This window comes from Nestor notabilis, unplaced genomic scaffold, assembly GCF_000696875.1.
Source record: "Nestor notabilis isolate BGI_N333 unplaced genomic scaffold, ASM69687v1 scaffold2924, whole genome shotgun sequence".
NCBI classification, from domain to species: Eukaryota; Metazoa; Chordata; class Aves; order Psittaciformes; family Psittacidae; genus Nestor; species Nestor notabilis.
The window spans coordinates 32,850-42,605 of NW_009925014.1; the positions used below are offsets into that span (position 1 = coordinate 32,850).

The 9,756-nt window shown below is 43.8% G+C and overlaps 1 protein-coding gene across 1 annotated transcript in view; it reads right to left on the reverse strand.

The window, feature by feature from the left end:
- The window catches only part of ADAMTS3 (ADAM metallopeptidase with thrombospondin type 1 motif, 3), an 86,488-nt gene that overhangs the window by 28,852 nt on the left and 47,880 nt on the right, over positions 1-9,756 (reverse strand). The gene's annotated exons all lie outside the window — the stretch shown is intronic.

The following is a 9,756-nucleotide window of genomic DNA, read 5'->3' on the forward strand; positions in this document are numbered from 1 at the left end:
ATTATTCCATCCCTGGCAGGGTTCGGGGCCAGGTTGGATGGGACTTGGAGCACCCTGCTCTAGTGGAAGGTGTCCCTGCCTGTGGCAGGGGGTTGGTACTGGATGAGCTTTAAGGTCCCTTCTAATTCAAACCAGCCTGTGATTCTATGAAATATTAAGACATTAACGTCCATTCTGATTCTGTTTCAGAAACATCCTCACCTGTAGAGTCACCATTTCCTTGGATAAAATAAATCAGGAACTCTGAAGAGGTTATTCTGGTGGTGTTGGAATGGGGGAAGTCACCAGATACCCACTGAAAAAATTAATTCAATTATGTGGTTCTATAATATATCACACACTTGTGATTTCAAGCATAATATTCATCGCTAAGGAGATTTAGGCCAAATACTTCACTTCCTTACCCAGAATTACCCCTGCTCCTTTTCTTGCCTCACATCAGGCCTTGAAATACCCTTCTCTGTGAATGTCACAGAATACTGGGTGGGTCCTTGACCCCCTGGTCAAGGGGTAGGGTTCAGATGAACCATTCTGAACTGGCTTTTAAGGGGATGTGTTCAATAGCCTATAGCTGGAATCATGCAAAAGCTGCATCTTCCACTTAGGACAGCAAAGCAAAATATCACCACGGACTTTTGAAGGAGAAGAAAAGTCACAGCTGTAGTTACATAGCTCTTCCTAAATCTAAGCCAGCACACCAACAGGCTCTAAGCAATCAGAGAGGCCTGTTCAGACATGTTATGTTGTCCTCACTAGGAACAGAGGTCGTGTTGTGTCTGGCTCCACGACAGGCAAGGAACAACCCCCTTCCCCCACTCTTCCATTTAGAAGAAAGAGACGATACAACCCTTAAATACACATTTCTTCCTGCTCCATGAACCTGGCAAAAGCAACCTGCATCCGGTGGAATGAAAGGAGTGTATGGTTCTGCCTTCCGCTTGTGTTGACTCGTACTGAAAGGGGGCATTTCCCCAAATGACAGCACAGCTTTCGAGCCCTTTCTTTCCATGCTGGAGGTGATGCAAGCCAAGGTCGTTTCAAGTACACAGGCTGGCCTTTCACATGTTCCCAGGCAAGACTTCCAGTAAAGTGGATGTAAGTTTTGCTTGTGGAAGGATAGCAGGATGAGGGTCAATGTTGCAAAACATGCTGGATGGCCACACCATAACTCATCTTGAGTGGATTCAACTGCTGGCTGAAGCAGCTGGGAAGCCTCTCCCTCCTAAGTATCACAGTGGCTTGCAGAAACACATAACTAACTCTCCCCAGTCCCCACATCAAATGGCCAGGCTGTCCCCAGTTGTTTGCAGAAACTTAGCCCATCACTGTGGGTGAGACCAGCTCTGCAAAGGGCTTTACGACTCAATCTCAAGTCCTATGGCCCTCTAGAATGTGGATCCTGTGATGGCACACAAGTGGGAAATTCATGGACAAGCTCCAGTTCTAAAACCTGCTGCAGCTGGTGGCACTGCTGATAGCAGTGTCCAGAGGAAACGTACCACCACCATCATCACATCGCTTGAGATGGCTTCATGAAGAACCAATTGCATGCTGGGTTGGCCATAACTTCCCTTCTTCAGTAGGTGTTTTTGCAGCTCAGACAAAGATGAGAATCTCTTTTGTGTGCATGTGAACAGGCAGAGCAAGTCAGAAAGGATTAATATGCAGTCACCTTCTGCACACAGAGGGGATCCTCAATATATTAGGATTTTCCATGCACACACCCACAGAATATTTTTCAAGTGTGCAATACCAACAAAGCAAGAAAAAATATAACCTCACTCTAGGAAAAAATGGAATGATCATTTTTGGCCAAGATTTAGTAAAAAAAAAAAAGTAGCACTGGAAACATTTTCAAGCTCTGAGCCTTCCACCTCCTGAAATGCAACTTGCATATTTCTTTCCACAGAAGCCCCAAACCTCCCCCTAACTGGGCTTGGTGGTGAAAACTCAACTGTTTCACTCAGCCTAGTATGCAGTGTATTCCATGAGATGTACCAGGACTCGTGAGGATATTCATAGAATCACAGGCTGGTTTGAATTAGAAGGGACCTTAAAGCTCATCCAGTTCCAACCCCCTGCCACAGGCAGGGACACCTTCCACTAGAATAGGTTACCCCAAGCCCTGTCCAACCTGGTCTTGAACACTGCCAGGGATGGGGCAGTTACAGCTTCTCTGGGCAACCTGTGCCAGGGCCTTATCACCCTCACAGGGAACAACTTCTTCCTAACGTTTGATCTAAATGTCCCCTCTTTTGGTCAGTTTAAAGCCATTCCCCCTTGTCCTGTCCTTATAGGCCCTTGTCCAAAGACCCTCTCCAGATTTCTTGTTAGCTCCATTCAAGCTACAGGACTCAGCAAGCCTCATACCTTGCTGGGCAGTGAAACAGTGGGATCTTCTCCCTAAATTCACCTACTAAACTGCTGTGCCCCATCCAAACAATCCAGGGTAGTATAAGTGCTTTATCTGTTCTCACTTGTCTGTTTTCCATAACTCAGCACTTAAATGGGTCAAACAATCAGAACCAAGCCCCAGTTACATGTACTAACGACAACTCCTTTGGCAAATCCTGCAATCTGCACACCAAGCACTTCACAGGACATAAGGGCAAAGGGATGACAATGTGACACAGGAGAAAAGAGCCCAAAATGATGACAAGATGCAATGCTCCCATAGCCCAGTCATTAAACCACTTTCCTCGTGCCATTGCTCATGATTCTGCTGAGTGTTGGGGCACTAGTACAAATTTTAGAAGAGCTCACAGAGTCAATGAGTCTTTTCATAGCATTAAAGTCTATTCCAATACTTTGACCATTTGAAGTTATTTCTCATAATGGATCATAATTAATTTGGCTAATTCTTAAGAGTTTGTTCTGTGTTTGCTGGCTTCTGCTGAGGCACATGAAGGGGGAGCAGGAGATAACTTTAGGGAACAGCACAGAAAGTCTCCTCAGATGTGTTCTGTTCAGGAGATGGCATTATTATTCTTATAAACACAAAATACATAAATCGGAACCTCCTAGGCATGTGGACACAAACACTTTAGATATTTTAGCTAATCCACTCTACAGAAAGCTGTCCAAGTTTGCCTCTGGACTGTGCATCACAGGGCTCCAAGTGAGACTAATTACAAAGCAAACCCCAGTGTTTACTATGGAGTTGTAGTGAAAACCATCCTCTATCTTCTGTCCAGGCTGAGACCTTCCCAGGTTTGGAAGGGAAAGGCATCTGCAATGCTAGGAAATGGGCTTTACCTATTCATACTGCCATACACTGTTGGATCTTAGGTCACAAACCCCAGCTAAGCCTCTGGAGGTCATTAAGCAATTAGGTTAAGAAACACACATAGAATCACAGAATAGTTAGGGTTGGAAAGGACCTTAAGATGATCTAGTTCCAACACACCTGCCATGAGCAGAGGCACCACATGCTAGACCATGTTGCCCAAGGCTCTGTCCAACCTGGCCTTGAACACCGCCAGGGTTGGAGCATTCACAATTTCCTTGGGCAACCTATTCCAGTGCCTCACCACCCTCACTGTAAAGAACTTCTTCCTTATATCTAATCTAAACTTCCCCTGTTTCAGTTTGAACCCATCACCCCTTGTCCTATTGCTACAGTCCCTGATGAAGAGTCCCTCCCCAGCATCCTTGTAGGCCCCCTTCAGATACTGGAAGGCCACCATGCGGGCTCCACGCAGTCTTCTCTTCCCCAGGCTGAACAGCCCCAACTTTCTCAGCCTGTCTTCATATGGGAGGTGCTTCAGCCCCCTTATCATCCTTGTGGCCCTCCTCTGGATGCTGGGACTTCCCCTGGGCATGATTACAGGTTTTGCGCAGAACAGAGTGTAAATAAAATTGGCATTCAAAGGAAAATGCACCATAATCTTTGCATAGTAAACCATGGTTTAGGAAAACCTGAGGTGCTTGAAGCTGGCATAATTCTACTGAACAACTGCAAATATTTACATCCAGGGGTGGTTTCAGCACTAAGATGAACAGCTGACAGGTAGGCAATACTGCAGATGTGCTATCTGAATGCCACGGGAGTGCCTTTGGACACCCCCTTACCTGCATGTTGGAGCTGCTGTCACCATGTGGAGGAGAAATTCATCTTTCCTGATAAAACTCTTCTCTGGAGTACAGAATAAGCAATTCAGACACAAGCAAAAGTTCAAGAAACAACCCCCTCGCTATGAGTGGGGAGAGATCAAAGCAATGATTACTGAAGGGAATTATTTAAATGAATCATTTGACAACAAAGGTTCTTTGCAAGTTAACCTACCTGGTAGTGCTGAGTGTCTACAACAGCCAAGAGGTGGCTGTTACCAAACAGCAATATTCTCTGTTACACATAGAGGAAACCAGTCTGCCTGTCTGTGGATTTGTGCTAGACAGACTAACCCTTCCTAATCTCATTCTGGAATTAGCTGGTTTGTTATCTCCTCCTTTTTTTCTGTTTTGCTGCTTACCTGCATCTTTCACACCATGATCTCACCTGTCAGAAAAAGATGAGTCTTTCCCCAAGTGAATCAGTCCTGCAAACATTTGGGTAGGAAGGGAGAACACACAGTGACGTGGGCACATGTTCAGGTGGGTATTTCTTTTTTCACACTTTCCTTTTTTTCAGAAGGAAATCTCCCCTACATGCTTTGTCATCATGCTTTGCTGAAAACCATGGCTGCTGACCTCGCCTTGTGCCACCTCTAAAGACCTAGAACTATGCTGCTGGAATCAAATGGTAACTCTCTGTCCAGCAGCTGTATCTGTGAACTCAGGCATGCATATTCGGAAAGCCATAACCCCTCTGCAGGCAGGAACGTTTGCCTCCCTTCTAAATCCTTTTTCAGAAACACTCAACTTTTAACATAAACACCTACATCAAAAATTGGGCATGACTGTACCCCTCCTATATGCTTTCCTATATTAAAAAAAGAGACCAAAAAGACATTCTGGGTTACAGTTCCTATCTTTCCTAGAGTGTAACTTTAAAAGAATGAATCTCTACCTCTTTCTCTACTATTACATAAAGCTGGGATCTGCTCAAGTCTAATTTCATGAAAGCTGTCACCGGCCAAACCTCAGTATACTTAAAGAGAACCCTAAGCATGGAAGATTCTTACAGTCTGATTTTATATTGTGAAATATGTGGGCTGAATTCTGTGATACACTGCCACTGATACCAGCAGTATCAGTATACTACACTGATACCTCTATTTATCTACCTATCTACCTACCTACCTACCTTTCTACCTACCTATCTATATCTAGCTGTGTATCTCTATCTCTGTATCTATCTCTATCTGTCTGTCTATCCCTGTATCTATCTATCTCTGTATCTCTATGTATACACATTCTTCATATATGCTTACTTGCTTAAAGAATAACAGGGTATATCTTCAGAATCAGATGGCTACAGCCCTGACTGCTTCCCTCACGTCTAAGAAAACCCAGCAAATAAGAGAACACACAGGCTCTGAGATGTGCATCTGAGTACAAGCAGGGATTAGTGCAGTGTCACTTTAAACCTGCCCACAGTCATGGTGCTCATTCACTCAAAGTCACACCATGCACTGAGGAGCGAGGTGATGCCCCTCAAGACACCAGACGCATATTAGACATCTGCTGCCTTGGCTTAGGGTGACCTGCATCACTTAGGCACAGTTTTAGTGCCTAGCATTGATAGCAGAGTTCTTAACAGGAATCATGTTGCATTGTCTCCTGAGAAGGAGGAGGAAAAGAGAATCACAAAACATCAGTTTGGAACAAACAGAGATCAATGTCTATCCCTTCTCAGCAAGTGTGTTAACATACAAAGTGCCCTCAAGGATGGCTGTATGCTGCAGCAACTCAATTCCATGATGCTATTTTCAAAGAGAGGAAAGTAGGCCAACTTGTAATGTCTCTCCTAAAGTTGTACTAAGTAGCTGCTACACATTCTTCTATTTATTAACCACTGGATGAATACAAGTTTCCATAATTGCTTTCTCTCCTTATTAGAGCTTCTCAAAGCTCTGTATTTTCTCCTCAAAACCTGTATTACCAGAGTGGGGACAGGCATTCTTCCTGAGTTTTTCTCTGCCCTTTTTCCCAGTCTCAATGCTCCTATCTTTCAGATGAAAAGCTTTGTCTATGTTATTTTGTTGAACTTCTCTGTGCGTGCATCCAGGGACAAGAGAAATGACCAGACACCAAAAACGTGCCATCTCACTCTCCCCAGGGGTCTGTATAGCACTCATAAACATGACATCTTCAAGACATCAAAAACCTGTCATGGAAAAGTTATTCTGTGGCTTCAAGCCTGTTAAAGCCAAAGACTGAGATTTTATCTGAGCTCAATATAAATCATCAGGAGTCCTCAGCAACCTGCTTTACTAAGCTAACCTGATGCTGGTGGTTACCTACAAATACAGGATATGTAGCAGAAGTTTGCTGGTAACATATTAGATATGCATAAACCAAGCAAACTCTTTCTTACTTTACACAACATTAAGTTCTTCAGCTAAATATTGTGACAACTCATGTCTTAACATGCCTTACATGGCTTCATGTACTACTACCTGCTCAGCCCAAACAAGTCCAAGACCAGAACTGTGAATTTATACATAACACTAAAATCTCTCACAAAATGAGCCTTTGAAACACGACTGTAATAAAGGACAAAAAATAACAAGGAAAATGAAAATGAAAAATAACAAACATTTTTCAAAATCATCAGATGCATCAATGTCTAAAAGCATGGAAAAAGCATCTTTAGTGGCTCTGGTATTGAGACTGCAGATGAGAAAAAATCACTAACAACTTCCAGGGTGGTACACTGCTAAAATGCATACCTGGATACCTTGGTCTGCTGGAACTCAACACACATTTGGCTATGTGAGGACTCTTAGTTTTTACAGCTGTGAGCGGTCAGCACTTGACTTCCAAAGTTCCCAGCTAGTAGGAGTGCAGAGTGCCTGACTTCCAAAGCTGGACACTCTCCCAGGAACATCGGAGCTCTCTGCATTAACAGCCCTAGAAGTACTCACAGAATCATCATAGAATCACAGAATCAGAACAAATAAAGCTTATCCAGTTCCAACCCCTGCCATGGGCAGGGACACCTTCCACTAGACCAGGTTGCTCCAAGCCCTGTCCAACCTGGCCTTCATGTATCATTAAATCAATTGAAAATAATTTTTATTCCACGAAGGAGCACACTTAGAGAGTCCTTGGATCCATAATTTCAACAATGCATTGTAAGAGGACAGGGCAATTCAGAAAGGGGGAGAAAGTACCTTGAAAGCCCACCACATTTTGAAAACACAGGTGGCATTCATAACTTATCTGCTAACTCAGAACTTGCTGGAAGAAGAAATGCTGGATGACTTGAGCTGTCTGCAGTTTGTGGCAGCTTCGCTGAGATCCATAAGGCTTCAGAAGAGTTGGCATCTGAGCTGGCTGTCAGTTATGTGGGGAAAGAGGAGTGGAGGGCACTGGCAGGAGCCTGTGGCCAGGTCTCTGCAGTCCAAAGTGACCACGAGACAGTAACCTAATGCAGACTAGTCCCAAGAAACATAATATGTGTGCACCTTTGGGCACAAAGGAACAGAAAGCTCTTCCCAGTAAGCTTCGGACAGCAACTAAGTCATAATTATCATGTGGCTTAGAGGCAGATTATTTCCTCATTTCAAACCTTGACACCAGATATACTAGCAGGAAGCATCATAAGTCAGCCTAGAAATTCCCACACCACCAGAAGCAGGAGCACACCCATCTCACAGCTGGCTTCTGGCCATGGCTAATCTTTAAGTCAAAGCACTGGGTGGACAGCAGAGGAACAATCCCCCAAAACTGTCAGTAAATACATGGATAACTGCAGCAAAACACAGAGCTCAAAGGAATCCAGTCACATTTTACAAGACCCTGCATATATAAGCACATTTAACATCACAGAACTTATATCAGAAGTTTGTCTTTTCTAGCTCCAAAAATGTCCCTTATGATTATTTGACATTTAAAATGGACCACACCATCTGCTTCCCATTCTTGGACAGAAGCGTGCCACAAATGACCCTCTTAAAATACATTTCTCAGTAGAGAAGAAAGGTTCTGCTAACCTCCAGTTCACCACCTGCTATTCCTCTATAACAGAAAAGGAAAACTGATTTCTAATATGCAGTATTCAACACTCAGCAACTAGGTCATATCTTCCTTGCTAGCAATCCTTTACTTACAGACATCTTTGCACCCAGGATTTTAGCCACCATCTCCTTAACGGAGGAAGAATTCTTCATGTCCATTCAGATAAGTGTTTCTCATTATGTACCATAATTAGTTAATTAGTTCTAAGGAATCATACTGCCAGGGATGTTTACAGCTATTGTCTACAACGGCAGCTTACAATTTCCCTCCCCAGCATGGACAGACCAGGGGACATGAGAGGACAGGGTAGACCGGGTGCTGGAACAACTAGTCTAGGTCATGCTTTGCCTAGAAAGGTTGGACCAGGTGACCCTTAAGGTCCCTTCCAATTGGGATTCTATGAGGACTTTTTGAACAGATGGCAATCTCCTTGAAAGATTGACAGCTGGCTATTGATCATTTGATGCTACCTGCATTAGTCAAAATGATGTTTATTCTGTTTTGTTCCAACTCTGAAGTGTTGACCTTCCCTGTAAACCTTCTAAGCTAACCTGGTAATTCATCCACGAAGAGGTGAGGGGTAGCTATGTCAGGACTGACCACCACTGCTACTTTAGCCGTCCCACTGGTCTCAGAGTCCGTACTGGTAGTGGAAGCTCTAAGCCTCTGGAATGGCAGAAGCCACCAACAAGAGGAAATTTTCCTACTGGGTAATAAAACCAGGAAACAGAATTTTTAAGTAGATAAACTACAGGAGGCATGGGAAAGAAGAAAAGCCAAAATCAGGAGAACAGTTTCTTAATCATAAAAGCTTAACAGAATTCTTCTTGGAATAGACTTTCTTAACTATATTTCCTTATGTATCATTTTCTCTCATCAAAGCTGCTCTTCCATCTTCTGTTTTGTTGGACACCTAACTATTACTTAGTTAATTTTACTCAGATCAAGGGAGAGATCTGTTTATATACAGCTGCTTAGTTTTAAATGCAGGGAAAGGAATTTGTTTCTACACACATGGAATTTGTTATTGCCAGGGTAAGTGTGTAACAGGAGCACAGCATGGCTGGTGCTCATCTGTACTCCCAGCCACAGACATTACCTTTAATGTCTGCTGTCAACAGCAATTAATTTCTGATCATGGCTTTATCTGCCTTAAGCCTCTCAAAGTCTGCCAAGCCTACTACACAGTCGGGATGGAGCACCAAGACAGAACCAGCTCCATCTGATACAGGATTATTTGGAGCGAGGCAGCGTGCCCTACTGAAAGCAGAGCAGTAGTACATAGACAAATGAGTCTCCTTAGCTCTTGTGGATGAAAGGTGTGGAGCTTGGTAACAACCAAGGGCTTCTACATGACACCAATGTGAAATTTAATGGTGCATTTCAACTACATACCATAAAATCTGTGCTATGGAGCAGCTCTGCAAATGACACAGAAGTCTGATCGATGAAAAGAGAAAGCTCTCATCTGCTCAGGAAAGAGTTCTTGCCCTTCTCCAGGACAGCTCCTGTATTCTCCTGTCCATGGAGAAGCAGAAGGAATGTCCTCTTCACTGAATACCTCCAGCTGATGGGCCCTGTGTTACCAACACAGCCCAAGCCAGAACTGCTGTCCAGCTGGCGAGAGGAGAT